Source organism: Falco biarmicus, chromosome 1 (genome assembly GCF_023638135.1).
Source record: "Falco biarmicus isolate bFalBia1 chromosome 1, bFalBia1.pri, whole genome shotgun sequence".
Lineage (NCBI taxonomy): Eukaryota > Metazoa > Chordata > Aves > Falconiformes > Falconidae > Falco > Falco biarmicus.
Genome location: NC_079288.1, coordinates 24,232,766 through 24,249,477, shown reverse-complemented (window position 1 = coordinate 24,249,477; position 16,712 = coordinate 24,232,766). Strand labels below are relative to the sequence as shown.

Sequence of the window (16,712 nt, the reverse complement as noted above, 5' to 3'; positions counted from 1 at the left end):
GGAGCCTCCGCAGGGATCAGGAACGGGGGCTGGAAATCCCTGGAGTGCCACAGTTCACTGGCTACGGAGCCATGCCTGTATCAGCCAGGTTATACAACTTTATCTAAAGCACAGTCTCCTAGATAAACAATTTCTTGGGGACTCCAGAAGCGGTTTGTCCACTCAGATGGTGCCTTTTTAACTTCCAAGATAAATAGGGCTTTTTTGTGTCACTATAAGGCATTATTTATAGTGCAAAGGGCCTGTAAATGGCGCATGCTGTCAGTTCAGTATGTAAATGATGCCAGCTCCGTTCGCTAAATCCCATCAATTATTTTCATACACTTTTCTTTGCCTTCGTCTGTCAGAGGAGAAGTCACCTTGATGCCTTGAAGTGGTTTTCTTCTCCCATTTCCTTTGGTGTGTGACTCTACTTTGAGGCTTGGCAGGGAGGAGACCATGGGATTTTCAGAACCAATTAAGTGAGTTGGGAGTACAAGCCCTAATGGCCTTTGGAGCTCCAGTAAGCAAGACTGAAGAGCTCTCGATTAAAAACTGTGTGCTACGGGGTTTCTTCGTAGAAGCTTCAAGGATGAGGTGGCCCTGACCTCATGGAAAGGGTCGAATGGCAATGCTCACACCAGCAGGGTAGGCAGGATTGGGCCCTCAGCATCACCCATGTGTATTTTTTTCAAAAAGCCTTTGCTCATCCCATTCTTGGAAGTGGAGTGCTGCCAGCTTCTACACTCTTGTGGTTTTTTCTCCAGGCTCAACTCTCTACTTTCACTATGAGTCTTTGGGTTAGACCGCCTACTTCCCACACTTATTTTGGGTGTCTGTCTCCCATTCCAACCCAGCACCACCAGATCACCCCCAGTTAGACCCTTAGCTGGTATAAACCAACTTTCTTGGCTTGGTATTAGCAGTTATGGACCTGACCCAGTTACCTGTCCCCTTACAGAGCACTTCACAGGGGTTCAACAAAAGGCTTGCAGAGTTTTTGAAAGCAGAGACATCCCATCACTTCCCCACATCCTTACGAGCAGGGCTCGTTTCCATGGATGACCCAACTTCAGCTGCTCTGTCCCCCTGGCCCGCAGACAGGCAGGCGGCAGCGCTGGAGCTCAAGGTGCTCACTCTCTCTTCTGATGTGGAGAGAGGGAAAAAATAAAATAAAACAAACCCATAAATCACAAAGCCAGCAAATGAAAATAAATACACTTAACAAATATTTCCATGCCGCCTTTTATTATTATTATTTATAATGGTATTACAGAATTTTGTAAAATTAAAGTAAATGTCAAGCAGAATGTAATAATTTTCCTTGGGGTTTGGCACATTTGTGTGCCTGACAGTTTCACATTTTTCTTTATATCCGTGAAGACAGGAGCCTGACAGGGCTATATTTTGTTGCCCACTTTGTTCAATTTTGTCATAAATTGGAGCGAACAAAACAGTGAAAACACAGACACCAAATTAATCAAAGAAATTACATTTTAAAGCACCTCATACAAACATGTATGAAATAATCATACTGTGCCAGGAAAGCCCATGAAAAAACCCCAACGTTTCCCCCTCCCAACCACACGCACTTTGCCCCGAGAAGGGCAGAGACCTCATGCCAGAGCCGTTGGTGTTACGCACCAAGACGTTGCTCCTTGGCTGCTCTTGCCTTGCAGAGCCCTCAATTAATTTCTCTCCCATATATTTCTCTAACTGGACCTGAAGCTTACACAGATTTCAGCTGTTCCCATATCCCATGACCAAGGAGCTGCATCTTTTAACACCATGGTGGGTCCTTGACACGCAGCAGCTGATTTGGGGTGCCGGTGCACATGGCCACGCTGTGACCTTTCAGCGTGGTGCATTCAAGGTCACACCTTCATCCTCCCACTCCTGTAGCTGCCAGCAGCACCTGCAAACCCCCTTCACCAGCAGCACTGCCAGGCCACCTGGGACCCGCTGTTCAAAGCAGCGTGGCTGTTCCTGTTGTTTGAAGGGAGACATTTGCGGTGGCACGGGAAGAAGCATCATGCATAAAGAATTGCAATTTCCATGAGAATGACAAGGAGAAATGCGAAGCAAGTGGCAGGGCTATCCTCAGGCCAATCCTTTCTGCCTGAGTAAATTCGATTTGAATTCCTCTTGAAACACCAGCTCCGCAGCACTTGGACTATATTGAAAAGGTCACTGGAGGCAATGTCAGACATACTCTCCAGTTGCACTACGAGTGCACTGATAGAGATTCATAACAACGTACTACTGCAGCTGGAGATCCAAAGTGACTCTCGGAGGAATCCTCTCCACTTATCTGGCTGCAGCAGCAGACTATTTCATGACTCCCCCTTAGAGCCAGGGTGCAGGCATCAGTGCCTTCTCTCCCTGCTCCCCAAATGCTGACTTGGAAGCACTTCTCAGAGCTGGTGAGGAGTTGGTGGGGTCTTGCAAACCTGAAGTGTCTCAGCCATTGGAAAGGGCCGTGTTGGTATCTCAGTTCCCCTCTTCCTACCTGTCTGGGCTTCAGAGGACTGCTTGGATATCCATCCATGAGAGCAGGAGCCCTGGAAACTCACAGCTGCTGAATCAGCTGTCCCCTCGCATTGCGCGTAGCACCAACAGCATCTAAAATCTACCTCTGGCATGGGCAGAAGTCTTGTTATCTCCTGCTAGAAACAGCGATAAAACCTGAAACAGAAGATGTTTCCTTCCTTCTGAAATGTAGTATTTTGCCCCATGACCCTCTGCTATGGCAACATCAGTTTTCCGCGATACCAGCCAACAACCACCCCTCCCCTGTTGAGCCAGCGGCGCTGGCCACAGGCAGCAGGCGCGTTGCAATGGGTGCATGTGCTCACCCACCCCAAGGCGCTGGAGAGCAGCAGCATCGCACAGAGCGCGGCGCAACAAGAGGGCTGAGCAGCAGAGACCTGGAAAGCTGCCACCTTCCCTTGCGAATGTGGAAGGCGTTCAGTGGCAGATTAAGGGCTGGGGTTTTTTCTACCCAAACTACATATACCCATGAACATACAGCAAAAATGCATTTTAAGCTTATTTGTGTATTTATTGCTAAATACCATAATGGTCTCCAGCTGTATAGCAGGAAGGCCCACTCACTGAAATTTTACTGTTGATTTTATTTTTTAAAACATTTTTTGCTTTTCTTATTGTACTATAAATGCATTTCCTCCCATTTTGCTCTGTGCCTGTAGAATGCCTGACGTCTCCTATCACACCTGTTTTCTATTATTTGTCATCCATTATTTTAATTCCCCATCTATTGTGCAGAATCCGAAAATTGTCTGATAAATCCCGTTCTCTATTTAAAAAAAAAGCCCACAAGATGGTTTTAATAAGTGAAATTTGTATTTTTCCACACCGTGTGCAATGAAAGCGTCCAGTGAATAACCCCCGATTGTCAGGTGTTCACATTCCCATCATCTAAGCAGGGGGATAATTAGCAGAGAAACGAAGGTTTACAATTCTGCAAATATCTCAGAAAGACCATTTGGCTGCTTGATTGGTAGAAGGATATTTTTAAAACTGCCATTTGAGGCTCAACTGTATTGCTAATTAAATGAGAATTTCATAAAAATAATCTGAAAAAAGTCTCTGTTAATTGGAGAACGATAATGAACAGACTTGCTAAACAGAGGCATAAACGTCAAACAATTGAAGAGGCATAATAAAGTGCCATGTTATCATGTAATGCCAGGCAGCTTTCCTACTTCTGTTTGAAGTTTTAACTTTTAGCCATTTTTTTTTTTTTTTTTTATTGTGAATGGCATCCAAAACTGTGCATTGCAATCGTAATTTCCAGAGCTTCAATTCAGTGTTAGCAAGGCATGGGTAACAGTCACTGTTGTGTTAACAGCGTCCTTGCCTTAAGACTCCTTGTGTTCTTAACCTTTTGTGTTCTGCAATGAATACAGGGGGGTGGGGAAATGCATTAATATTGTATGGATGTTATTCATGCAGGATAGTGGCGTTATTGAATTAGTGATTCTTTGTAATAATAATGACTTCCAGGACTGTATTGTAGAGTAAAATACACGGAGTCAGGAAGGAACTCATGAGCCCAATGGAAGACTCAGACACAGCTTTGTTGGTGCTAGTCAGCGCTTGGTTCTCACGCGTGCACATCGCTTCCCCCCACGCCATCAGATTACGATGGATCATATATTTATAGGGGCAGACTCTACCTATGCCGCTGCACCGCAGTAAGCGCTGCCAGGATGGTGCTCCTCAGCCACCCCGTAGTGGGATGAAGGTGCCACCCCAATTCCACAGCTGGCACGGGGTTGTGGTCTTGCATTAGCAAAAGGCTGGCGGCTTGCAGCCTGCACTCTGCCTTGCTCCTTCCCTGGCCCTCGGCACTGTGTCACAGGCACACAGCAGATGGCACAGAGCTGCATGGAAAACTTTGCAGGAAAACCTTCATGCCTTTTACACTGGCAGAGAGTTGTGCAGCGGTGGCTGCCTCCCGCAATGTGGAATTTGCTGTGCTGCCTTCGCACTCTCACAGCCCAGGGCAAGCAAGGGTGTGAAGCAAAGGCATCAGCCTGAGCATGAAGTGTCTCTTGGATATTCCACTTCAGTGAAAAAACCAAACCAGCTTTGTGAAAGCCCAGTGTAATGAGAATTGACTGCCCTCCATGAGAAATATCGATTAATTACTCTGCAGTGGAAAAAAAAGGCAACTGTGATGATACACATTTTCCAACTGCAGCACAAACAATTGGTTTTGAGGCACAGAGAGCCTGTGCTGAGAAACCTAACAAAATGAAGTCATCTCCAGGGTGGAGACCACAGCCAGGTTTACTGGAGTGCAGAAAAACAGCTAGAGAAGTTTTGGGCAAAGAGGTTTCCTTCTAACAGTGTTTGAGGCAAGATCATCTCCCGTGCTTTTGGCTCAAGCTCAGTTTCAGATTTTCTAGAAGAGTTTCTTGGTGGAAACGCATGCTTAAGCAGTTGCCTCGGTTCATGGCTCCTGAAGTACTCTCTGGGGAACACTTGAAAGTTTCTGCCTTGTTGCTGTGCTGGTGGCAGTGCCTGGCCATGCCACCCTGCTGCAGGCCTGCGTCACCTCCCTCATCCACCTACAGACCGCAATGGAGCCCCTGACTGTGACAGTCTGACCCACGCTAGAAGTAGAAAAATCATTGGAAAATGGTATTTCTGGGAAGTAACAAGAAAACTCAATTTTGCAGGGCTGGTCTGATAATGAGAATGGGAATCAAAAAGGCAAATGAAGGAATCAGCTGCACATCTGGTCCAACTGTGGACATGCCATGCCTCTCCTGGTAAGCCCTGGGAAATAGAATATGTTTCCTGGTGACCTGCTGTTCTCCGTGGCTTCAGAGGTAGGGCAGAACTTACAGCGGGCTCTTCTTCAACCGTGAAATCCTTCTCCTGGCATTACATCCAAAGCCTACGTTGTAACACTCAGTCCCTGCCGGGAGAGCCCCAGGCTCAGCTCCTCTCTCTGACACAGGCCCTGGGTGACCTTGGTCATGTCACTTCATCTGCCTCCACAGAAACTCCCCTTTGGGCAACTAGATGTAGTGCTTCTTCTAGGCATGCTGGGAAGAAAAACACATTATGGGTGGTAAAAAGTCAGGTAATTGGATAAAAGCCGTAACAGTGCAGAAGACAGATAGAAGATTCCCCCATGCCTTCAGGCGCCTGCTTCGTTCCCTCCAGGGACGGATTGTGTAGGATTGTGTAGGTGAATTATTGGACTAGCTGATTCTCGGCTGCATCTCGGGTCCCAAGTGCCACAGGTAGTAGCTGCTCTCTGGGAAGCACAAATTGCAAGGAACAAGCTAAATTTAATGTACACCTTTCTGTACTACACACTCACAAGGCAGGGGGGAAGCCTGCATTACTAATAATTTGCAAAAGTTCTAAGTTCATGTTATTATGGTCTACGTTTAAGCAGATTACCAGCCAGGTCTCTGCCTGCCAGCAGTGTGCCCCGGCTGCTGCCACGCTGGCAAGGTGGGGGTGGGGGTCCACGTGGTTCACTTGTGTCCAGACTCACAGTGGGACAGACACGAGGAGTGTCCCTCCGTGCCCCTCCCAGAGTTCCTCTGCTGCCAGATTTGGGGCTGGCTGTAATGGTGCAAGGAGACACCTGGCTCAGCCCTTCTGCAGCACCACGTACTACACTCCTTCAGGACCATGGGTCTTGGTCATCATCCCCTACAAGTAGCTCACAGGGCAGACCACAGCCAGATCACAGCAAAGTGATTTAAGATGTGGATTTTTATGACATTCTTATACCACCAAGAGCCTTATTGTAGACAGAATTATGTGGGAAGTGTTGGCAGAAACACAAGATCGGTGTCAGTGCCCTAACCCCCACCTCCTGCCTTAGTGATGGGACTTCTGAAGCCACCCGTCGGTTCCTCTGGTGCCTCAGGGAGAGTTTATGTGGCACTGCGTGGGTCCATCCTGGCTCCACACACTGGTTTCAGAGACACTCCAGCTTACCCCCACCGAGTGAATAATGCTGAGAAAAGCATCTTTGTACCAGTATCACTAGGTCTGAATCACAGTCACAGTATGTTCACTAGTGTTACGCATTGGGACACATGCGTGTATGTAGAACTACATTGGTAAAAGCATGTCCTTCTTTCCGCCCCCTGCCCGAGATCTGTAGCAGCATACAAAATGCAAAATCAATAAACTGTGGAGCATCTTCTTTTTATGCTTAGCAAATCTTTGAGCTGCCCACACACAGTCCAGTTATGAAGGTCACAAAAGGTCTGCTTTGTAGGTGGGCAAAACATAAGGCGCAGCCCTTGGACAACTAGCCAGAGAAATATCGTGTCATGAAGACACGTTGTTGAATCCTGGTGGCACCTTGATTAGACCAAGAGGCTAACCACAACCTTTAACTCTGTCTTTCCTCCCCAGATGTGCTCATGATGGCCAACATGGAGTTGGGAGTGAGGAAGGGATGGAGGACATGTGCCATCGCTTCCCCAGCGCTTGCTCCAGGAATGATGACCTCTCTGAGCAGCCAGTGAGTCCTGCCTGCTGGAGATCAAGGAGCTGTGACCCTAGGAAGCAAGTGGGATCTTTCTCCCACTTAGCTTCTGGCACATCAAACAAGTAATTCCAGTCAAAATAAGATCCTAACTGTACTGGCTCAGAAGGGCAGTGGTGGTCCATGAGAGCAAAGGTCCTGAACTAGTTATCCAAGATTTTCCTAGCCTGGGGAAAGAACAACAGGCAGGGCTGGATGAGAGGCTTATTTACAGCACTGTATGCCCAATATTTCCCTTTTTATAGTTTGCTGCAGTAGGGCTTTTTTTTTTTTTTTTGGAGTGGCACATAGTGATTCTAGGCACAAACCAACCAGCAATTAATTGGATTTGTGGGCCTCACTTCCACGCACCCCTTTGAAACGTTCCCTCAGGAGATCATAAAAGACAGGGACTGAGCAAAGTAGTCAGAGGAAGGTATAATGTGGAGAGGACCCTTTTGTTAATCCTGTTCTGCCTATCTTTCATTAGCACACCTTATTATGACATCCTATAGATTTGCTGCTTCGGCTCTGCTGGTGAGAGGCAAATGATGTCTTAATGAATGATGGTGCCTCGAGCTGATAACGGACTGCCCCTCTCTCCCACTGAAAAGACATTGTGTTCGGCACAGTATGTCCAACTGCACTTAACATAATTGGATGAAACTTGTAATAGTTTGTTCACTCCAGGTGGGTACAAAAGTCACGGCAAAAAATCCCAATGATAAAATATCAATTGCTCTCTCTTGCTTAAGGATGTAATTGTGGTTAGTGGTACTTGCAGCGCAGTGCAGAGCATATAGGATGGCAGATAATGTGAGGAAGGACTCACCCTGGCATGTAAAGCACAATGCAGAGGCATCTTCAGCACAAAGCCACTAAAGCAAGGGGCCAGAGCAGGTGACAGGTGTCCAGACACCAAAACTGCTTTGCAGACTGTCTCAGCTAAGCAGCATTTACTCATCTTGTGCTCAGAGGATACTCAGCAGTCTCGTGCAGCTCGGTCCCAGTATGCACTCCTTCCTGCTGCTCTGGGACACACCTGCTGCAAGAACGATAGCCATGCCAGTGCCCGCTCCAGCCCCGCGTGCCACAGCCACCATGGTTTATAGCACTCTCCCAAAGACATTACTTTTGCGCCCTGAATGATTACTTCATTTAGCACATACATCAGAACTAAAATACCCAATATTAGCTCATTTAAGTTCATGTTCAGTGATGGATTAATCGTTCCTGTTTTCTGGAGCAAAGCCCAGTCCATTTCGTCTAAGGACTGAGGAGAAATGTTCCCTTGTCTCTTGAAGTCTGAGACATCTGCTGTGCTTTGCATATCTGCTTGCACAAAAAAAACAGTGAACACTTAAATATATATATATTTTAAAAAAATTGCTAAAGCTATAGCTCACACCCATTTTCCCCCTGCTTTCAGAGCAGATGCAAAGAAAACATATCAGCAGTGCAGGCAGCGTAAGCCTGTGTCTCCTTTGAGGTTTCTGATGTCACATCATGTTGCAGTGGATATTGCTTTGTGATGTACTATGCTGCATCACAGGCCATACAGGAAAGTGCAGAGAGCAAAACAAGTCCTACACGGACAAATGCAGTGCTAGGAGACACCTCCATTAGCTCCGACCAGGCTGAAATGAAAGGATCCCCTATGCTAAACACCATGGCCAAAATAAATTAAAAGCAATGGGTGAGTGACCAAACCGAAACGCTCGAGGTTCCCTGTTCCCCAGAATTAACAGAGATGTTGGTGAGTCAGTGCAGTGAGTAAGTGATGGGAGGAAACATCCCTGTCTGCCATCCTTGTGGGCAGCAGACTTGTAGCAGGAACCGAGGCTGCATCTTGCCACGCATGCAGGGGGCCAAAACTGGAAGGCATTGCTGAGCCAAAACCACCTTGGCTCCAGCAGGTTTCTAACCTCGAGGACCTCTCTTCCATGGAAGCTGTGCTTGATGAAGCCCATTTTCTTCTAAAGCATGGGCAGCAGGCTGTTTCTTAAAAGTTTTTTCTTCTTCAGAAGAGCTGTGTGCTCTGGTGGCAATGAGACCTGGATTTCGGCGCCCCAGTGGCTCCTGGGGTTCACTCACGTTATTCATCCCCAGTGCTCAAGGTCTGGTCCTGGCAGCCAGGGCTGTACCCTGCCTCTCTGTGCTGGACGTGGTGCAGGAGCCACACAGCCCCGGTGTCTCCAGGGCTCTCAGGTCCTGCTGCCCTGCGCCCATAGCGAAACACGGCTGTAATTGTGATTAATTGGGTTTGTTCATCTGCCTTTTAGTGATCCGTAAAATATCAGAGGATCGTGAATGGCTGGTGAGGAAAGGGGCACACAGAAGTGGGGCGGGAGCTGAGATGTTCTCAAAGTGTCACTTTGTTATTGAGATCTCTCAGTCTTGATTGCCTCTTGGCATGAGCAGCAAACCTCTCCTCTTGTTTGGTCACAGACCAAGAATGCCGCTGTCTTTTTTGCATTGTGAAAAAAATACGGAACAAGAAAATAGTGCTGAAACATTTCAGACAATCTCCTTTATCCTGCGCTCAGCAATTACTCTTATTGTCAGCAGGAGTAAAGAAGCATGTACCATTTGAAAGTATTTAGAACCAACTGTGTGTTTTCAAAACACAGGATCTTTCAAAGGACTACTCTCTTCTCATTTGGTGACACAGGCAATTAAGTTTTTAAGAGGTTCTCTGTAGCATTAGCAGACTATATGATATTCTTGAAGGCACCTTTATAGCATCCTAAAGACAAATTGCTTGCATCTTCCTTGGAAAATAAAAGGCTAGATTCCAGTACTGGAAGCTGACCAAGTTCCACTTTGTGTGCAATCCAAGCCGGCCAGCTATGCATTGCTGCTGTTCCCCGCTCTGCCGTGCAGCCGTGGCTCTAATTCACCATGGGGAGCTGCTCCCCAAAACCAATGCCCTTACCGGGGAGGGAAGGCACAGTCCTGCCCCTCTGGCTTTGTCCTGTGTCCAGCTGCAGGGAGAGGGAGTCAGGGAACACCGGGGTCTGGATATGTCCCCTCGTTCAGCTCTAGCTAAGAGCAAGGTAGAAACCAGAGTAAAAAGAAGCAAAAGCCTATACCTGGGACTGGCCCTCAGCTGCTCTAGAAGTATATTTCTATTAGACACTGCCATCCTTCCGGGCTGTAATGTATTTCCTCATTACGGTAAACATTCACATGGCATTTGTGATCATTTCTGGAATGACATTGCACCAAGTTGGGTAATAAAATTGCCTCTGATCTCACAAAGCGCAAGGCTCAAGACAAATAAAGTCTGTAAACAGTTCTGCACTTCAGGATGTTTTATGAGCTGGACTGCCGTTTACTTAGGGCTAAACCTGAAGAAGTTCATTTCATCTCCTGGGAAAGGCACCGTGCCTGCAGGAGCCTTCGCTCCTTGGGGTGCATTGGCATGGTTACTACAAGCAAACTCCCCACTACCTTTTTCCCTTTGCTGCTTGCAAGTCCATGTCATTCATTCCACATTTCCCTCTCCCAGCAATACTTCCGTGATATTTAGAAATGTATATAAATGTCAGCAAGCCAGCAAAAGCCCACAGGACTCTGCAGGCAGCAAGTAGGTATGGAGTTCATCGGGACTGCATTACACTGAAACCCCAGTACTGGGGAAGGGGCTGACGTTCCCCTCCCAGCAGAGGCAAAACCCCAAAACTTTGCAGGTTGCCGGAGGGAAGTCCTAAGGGAAGCTGACACTGGGCAGCAGCAGATGGATTGTGAGTGATGGGCATCGCATCTCACCATTACCTCCAGCAGGGCCGATCTGATGTGTGCAGGTGATGGGCGAAGCCAAAACTATGCAGGAGATGAAGACAGACCCTTGTCTGAAGCCTCTGCACTGCTGTGGCAAGTGGAGTGGGGACATTCATGTGAAGTGATGAGAACAGCATGAAGATGCTTCCTTTGCGTTGGGGCTCTGGGATGTTACTGGCCAGGCTGTGCTCCAGCTGAGGCCAAAAACCCTTTTGCTCACTCCATGAAGGCAAATGGCTTTTTGAATTTTAAAATACATCTGCCAGTTGGGGCACATTCCAGAAACAAAAGGGCAAGGCTAGCATGGCACTGAACTGCCCAGCCTGGCTGTCCCACACCCGTTCCCAGGGGCTGCTGTGCCCCGCACCTGCAGGGTGCTGGCTAATCACCCTCTGCAGGTAAGGGAGACTGAACATCTCACCACATCCGACAGTGAAGTCAAGAGACATCACCAACCTGTTCCCCAGGGTGGAGCTGCCATTGGGAAGCAGGTGGCTTGAAGGGTGGTGACAGAGTTTTCTCTTTTCCTGCTGGCTTTGGGAACGGCTTTTTGGTAGGGCGCCGTACCCAGCACCCCACTCCTGATTCCTGTTTTGAAGCGTTGCACTTGTAACACCAGCGAGAGCAAGGACAGCGCCAGCAAGACGCATCCTGCAATGCTGAATCAGAGCCACAGCATTCAGAAGTGAGTGGCCTGACCTGGCAGATTTAGCTAGGGCAGGACTGGGCTTCTGCTCGAAAGCTTGAACCTAATGCATCACTGCAGACTGAACCAGCAGTGTCATCCCCGGTGTCATACACAAGTCACGCCAGCCACAGTTAAACCCACGACCCCCAGACCAAGCAGCATCAACTTACCGGGTTGCCTTGTCCAGCTGAGTTTTGAACATCTCAAAGCCTGGAGATCCTACAGCCTCTCCGGGCCCCGTATCTGCCATTTGGCCATCTTTAGGGTGGACACTTTTTACACCGTATCTAATCAGAATTTCCCATGCTTCAATTTGTGTCTGTTGCCTCTTGTCTTGTCGCTCTACATGTCTGAGGACAGCCTGGCTCTGTCTTCTGCACACTCTCCTATTAAGAGTTATAGACAGCAATAAGAGGTCCCTTTTGCCTCCTCAGCCTCCCCATTTTTCTCAGCCCAGCCCAGTACATTGATGCCTTTTTGCAAGGGAAACCCCAGACTGGCCACGCTACCTCTGGTGTTGAAGAACACGTAGAAGCAGCCCTGGGATTTGCATCTGCAGCCCTTGAGTAGCTCCAGCTGTGCTGCACTAATTCATCACCCGCCGGCGGGTGTCAGTAGCTCCTGGAATAAAGCAGAAGTCGGAGAACTTTCTCGGCTGGTTCCCCTTTGACAGATTTAAAGCATTCACTCTTCTCTCATCTGGCTATTTGTAAGGGGTTCACATGTCTATAGCCGCTCCGTTAGAGCTCGTCTTCACTGCTGGAAAGCTTCATTAGTCCAGGACAGCTAGTGCGTGTCTACTGTTCAGAGGTAAAACCAGCGTGTAAGACAAGCCACGTTAGTTCTACCGTGAGGGAAACTCATTAGAGTCAGGCTCAGCTGCAGACTTAGGCTGACTTTACCTTCCCAGTGTCTTTACCTTAGGATAGCAAGCCTTTGTTACACAGGCAAAAAAAAATAAAAAAAAAATATTTTTTTGCAAGAGGCTACAGAAACCTCTTACAGATTATTTTGGGACACACCAAAACAGGCAAGGCATCCTGGAGGGAGAGGGAAGATGCCCCTAGGCAGCACCAACAGGGTGAAATGCCATTAACCCACCAGCTCCCCTGTCATACCACAAACCTTTTCCTTGGGAAACCCCAGAAGGGGCCAAATCCAGCATGTGAGAGGAAAAAATCCTGTTTCTAATAAAGCTGGGACAGATCTTTGTCCGGTTTACAATCGGTTCTTGCAGCTTGTACATACCTGGGATTACGCACGTGACACGGTTGCAGCAGATGCCATCTGGGATTCTCCTACACCTTTAGTGACTTTCTTCACTTGTTTGAGCACCAAACCAGAGATGGTGGAAAGACAGGAGGTATTACTGCAAATGGCAACCATCTCTCTGGAAAGGGAAAAGAAATGGCCTTTTGCAGGCCTGAGTGAAAAATGGAAAGTTCCCAAGTCAGTCATCCTTCTGGAAACCTCTGGCCTCAAAATACACTTTGCCACTGATCTGTCCTAATTCCAGGAACAACACACTGAGCTGAGGCTTAGACCTTGGGCAAATTCGCCTTTTGGCTGAAACAGCAAAGATCTTTAGCTGGAAATGCCTGCTGATGACAGCCTGCGCGATGGCTGCATCCCAAGCACTGCTGGCATGGCCCTGGTGGAAAAAATAAAATAGATTTCATTCCCCAATGGTCATGCTGTAATGGCATGAAATTAGAAACTCTAATCAATAGCGCTTTACACAGCATGACTCTCATGTCAAAAGAGCCCGTGGTTTAAAAAAGAAGAGTCACAAATAAATATGAAAATCAAGGCTGTGAAGCATCAGTAATGAAGTATAATTCTGTCAAGTAATCCCAGCCAGTGATTCTCTTCACAAAACCTTCACTCACCAAATCCTTCCTTCTCCACACCTCTCTGAACTTCCATCTCCAAATCATTTTCCTGTGTTTATTTGCCCTTCGCAGATGAAATGTCACTGATGTGAGTGTGAGTGACGAAACGGGGAAGGGAAGGTCTGCACTGCAGCCCTTGCTCCACCTCTGGGTCTTTTTTAATACTTTCACCTCTCCCTTGCTTCATTACAGGGCTTTGGAAAAGGCACCAACCTGCATCTGTTCACCTTGCTGGCGTACGCCACGAGACCGGCGACACAACTTAAGATGTACCTCTTACATTCCTGCAAAATGTAAATCCGACACAGATTATCATCATTATAATGACATCAGAAGTCATAGTTAGCCTATTTAAATCAAGACTTAAAGGCAGCCATGGTAAGACCCTTATTTTTTGCTTGTAAAGGAGACACACTGCCAGAAGAACCACCAGAGAGGTAAAGTATTCAAAAATAATAAGCAGAGCCCAAAGGGCATGAAGAACTGACAGCTACAGGGCTCTCAGTCTGTCATACAAGTCTTTCAGGAGCTGGCAGCGTTTTGTTCAGGGACAGGGGTTGGGATTTTTCCAGCACTTGTTTCAAAACTCCTCTCGCCGTGCGCCGCTAACATTAGCACAGCTTGGCAGGTGGAGAAGTGCCCTGAAAACAGCAAATTCTTGGAGTGTAGATTTTGTTAATTAGACCTTCTTCCTGCACACAGCCCCGGCTCTCCGTGCAGCTCCTGCGGCGGAGACGCAGTGATCAACCATGTGCTGGATGTTTTCAGCAGGAGAACAGATAACAGCTGCCTGACTTCAAGACATATAAATGAAAGTCCTCCAGAAAGACCTGTCTAATCCCAAGTCAGTAGGAAAAAAAAAACTTGCATGGCCTCAAGTGAAGGTCTAAATCTTTGTGATGGGTGTCCCTGGCAGCTTCTGGGTCCTTTCCCAATTTTGCTGCTGATCCACGTTACTCTGGTCAGTTGAGTTACCTGCAGCCTCATCTTTAGCACAGAAAGGTATGGTTTTTTTCACTTGAGCTCGAGATTTCACACAAAATCTCAGTGAGGACAAAGCAGCTGAGGTTTGCACACCAATTTCCTGGCCTGGCAAGGCTTTACACTGGTCAGGGAACTGAAGAGCAGTGTCTGGTGGGTGGGCAATGCAGGCTTGGCTGCAGGCAACATGGTCCTACACCGGAGCTGCACGCCAAGACCATTTTCCCAATGTAGAGAGACGTCTTGGCGAGCCTTGCTCCCAAGGCAATGTCCTCGGCTCCCCTGACAGGAGGCTGTGTGGGAGGCAGGGCTGGCAGCAGCTCCGCCACAGCTCTGCGCAGACACCAAAGCCTGGGTGGAATCAGCAAAAACACCCCCAAGTAACAGCCCTCTCCTCCAGCCATGCTGAATACCTAAAGAGAGGGAGGTATTTTGGCAAGGCCATGCCTGCTCGTGCCTCTTGCTGCTGATGTGAGCCCCCAGATTCCTCCCGAGGAAGATGCTGCTGGCCCCCAGCAGAGGCAGGTACCACGGGTCAGCCCCAGCGGAGCCGTTGCCACTGTGCTGCCGGAGCGAGCAAGCTCCGAAGAACAGTTGCCTTCACTTCAGAGCAGTCACTTACATCATGCCACATCTGAAAAGTGGGATAAAAGCCCCAAAAAAATATGTCTCTCCCTAGTCCTCAATAAAACCAGTGACTTGTGCGATACATGCAAAGCTTTAACTTCGGGAACTTCAAGTCACCAAGCATCTGTTAATCAGCAACGCGCCCGTCCCCGGGGATTGTGGAGATGTTAAAAGGTTATCCTTCTCTCCCACACATTACGCTTCCGAGCTCCATTACACACAACTGGAGGATGATTTTATGTGTGGCAAAGAATTTTTGATTCTCTGGATATTATTTTAGATGTGGAAACCCAGCTGCTGAATGCTGCTTTTCAGGTTAAACAAAACTTGCAGCCAACGCTCATTCTCATACCATTAATGAAGATAATCTTGCCCTGCCATTGACTTTTTTCCAGAAATAGCAGAAGAGGGATTTTCAAATCCTTTCAGGTTTGCAAAATGTTATCTCACTCTATTCCTTTAATCTCCTGATGCTGAAAGATGGATCTTTTTCTCTTACGGCTGGATGTACTTCTATACTTCAGCAGCAAACCATGAAAGGGAATCAGGCTTAAGGACAGGAAAAAAATAAAAAGGAGAATTTGCAGTGTTAACATTTACTCAGGTTTGCCTGAACTTCCTCGGTGTTGAATTCCAACATGACTGACCAGACTGAATGTTACGCAGAAGAGACAAACAGAACAACAGGCTTTGTGTAGAAGGAAGGGAGAGAGGGAGAGGAAGGGGCTGAGCCCTTCCCTAGGGCAGCGTTGGAGAGACGAGAAGGTGGGAGCTCGGGAGCAGCCAGGGAGAGTGGTGGCTTGGCCGGGGGGAAAGATTCTTGCAGTGCTTCAGCACCAGCACTGAGTGCCGGGATACACTTGGGGTCTCAAGTGTCAGAGTTTTAAGAATGTATTAAGGAAATATGACAGGGCTGAAGCCGACTCTTCCCTGGAGGAAGAAGATGGCCTGGTAAACTTTTTGAGGTCCCATTCATTTTCTGGTTTCTAGAAAAGCACAGAGATGAACTGCACAGCTACAGTAAAAGGCAGCACATTCCCTGAGCAATTCCTCCTCCTGAATTGCACTGAAGGCACAATTCATAGACTGCTTTTTCATTTCCATGAATCTTAATTGTTCACATAATAATCGCAGAAGTATTTAATAATACAAAGCATATGGGCCAGATGTTCAACTGGTGTAAATCAATAGCACTCAGGAAGCTTCAGTGGTGCTGTGCTGGCGTAATCATTTGAAGCTCTGGCGCTGCGTTTTTAAGGTGGCTCTCAGGATTTTAGTACCTTCTTACTGCTTCTCCTAAAACCAAGTCACAGACTTTATTGCCCTCATAGAAATAGCCACCCCTCCCAAATGCTCAGAATCTAAGATCAAAAACCCAAAGCTCAAAAGAGATTGATTTAAGGTCACTTAAAAACCACTGTTTTGGCCTCTGCTGGCCATCATCTCCAAGTTTTCTCATGGCCACGTAGTTTTCCAAGTGACCTTACCCTAACTCTAGTAGGGATAGACAGAACTATTTGGTCAGATGTCCATACAATGCCTTGTTTAGTCTCATCAGCTAGTGTGAGAGCTCTCCTTTATTTGCTTCCCACTATTAAAAAAAAAAAAAAAAAAAAAAAAAAAAAAAAAAAAAAAAGCGCAGCTTTTAATTCACTTCCTCCTGGGAGCTTCTGTGATGCTCATTGATCCACTCCACAAGTACTTTGCAAACACTAATGGACCTAGTGAAACT

The 16,712-nt window shown here is 47.4% G+C and overlaps 1 long non-coding RNA gene across 1 annotated transcript in view; it reads right to left on the bottom strand.

Annotated features, from left to right (window-relative positions):
* Window positions 1-1,212: 1,212 nt before the first annotated feature.
* LOC130147436 (uncharacterized) overlaps window positions 1,213-16,712 on the bottom strand; it is a 317,093-nt gene continuing 301,593 nt past the window's right edge. The window contains exons 28-32 of the long non-coding RNA XR_008821244.1: window positions 13,586-13,656; window positions 12,729-12,870; window positions 11,990-12,101; window positions 11,651-11,866; window positions 1,213-10,217 (exon numbers count right to left, since the gene is read on the bottom strand). This is a non-coding gene — a long non-coding RNA (uncharacterized LOC130147436). The remainder of the gene's footprint in view (window positions 10,218-11,650; window positions 11,867-11,989; window positions 12,102-12,728; window positions 12,871-13,585; window positions 13,657-16,712) is intronic.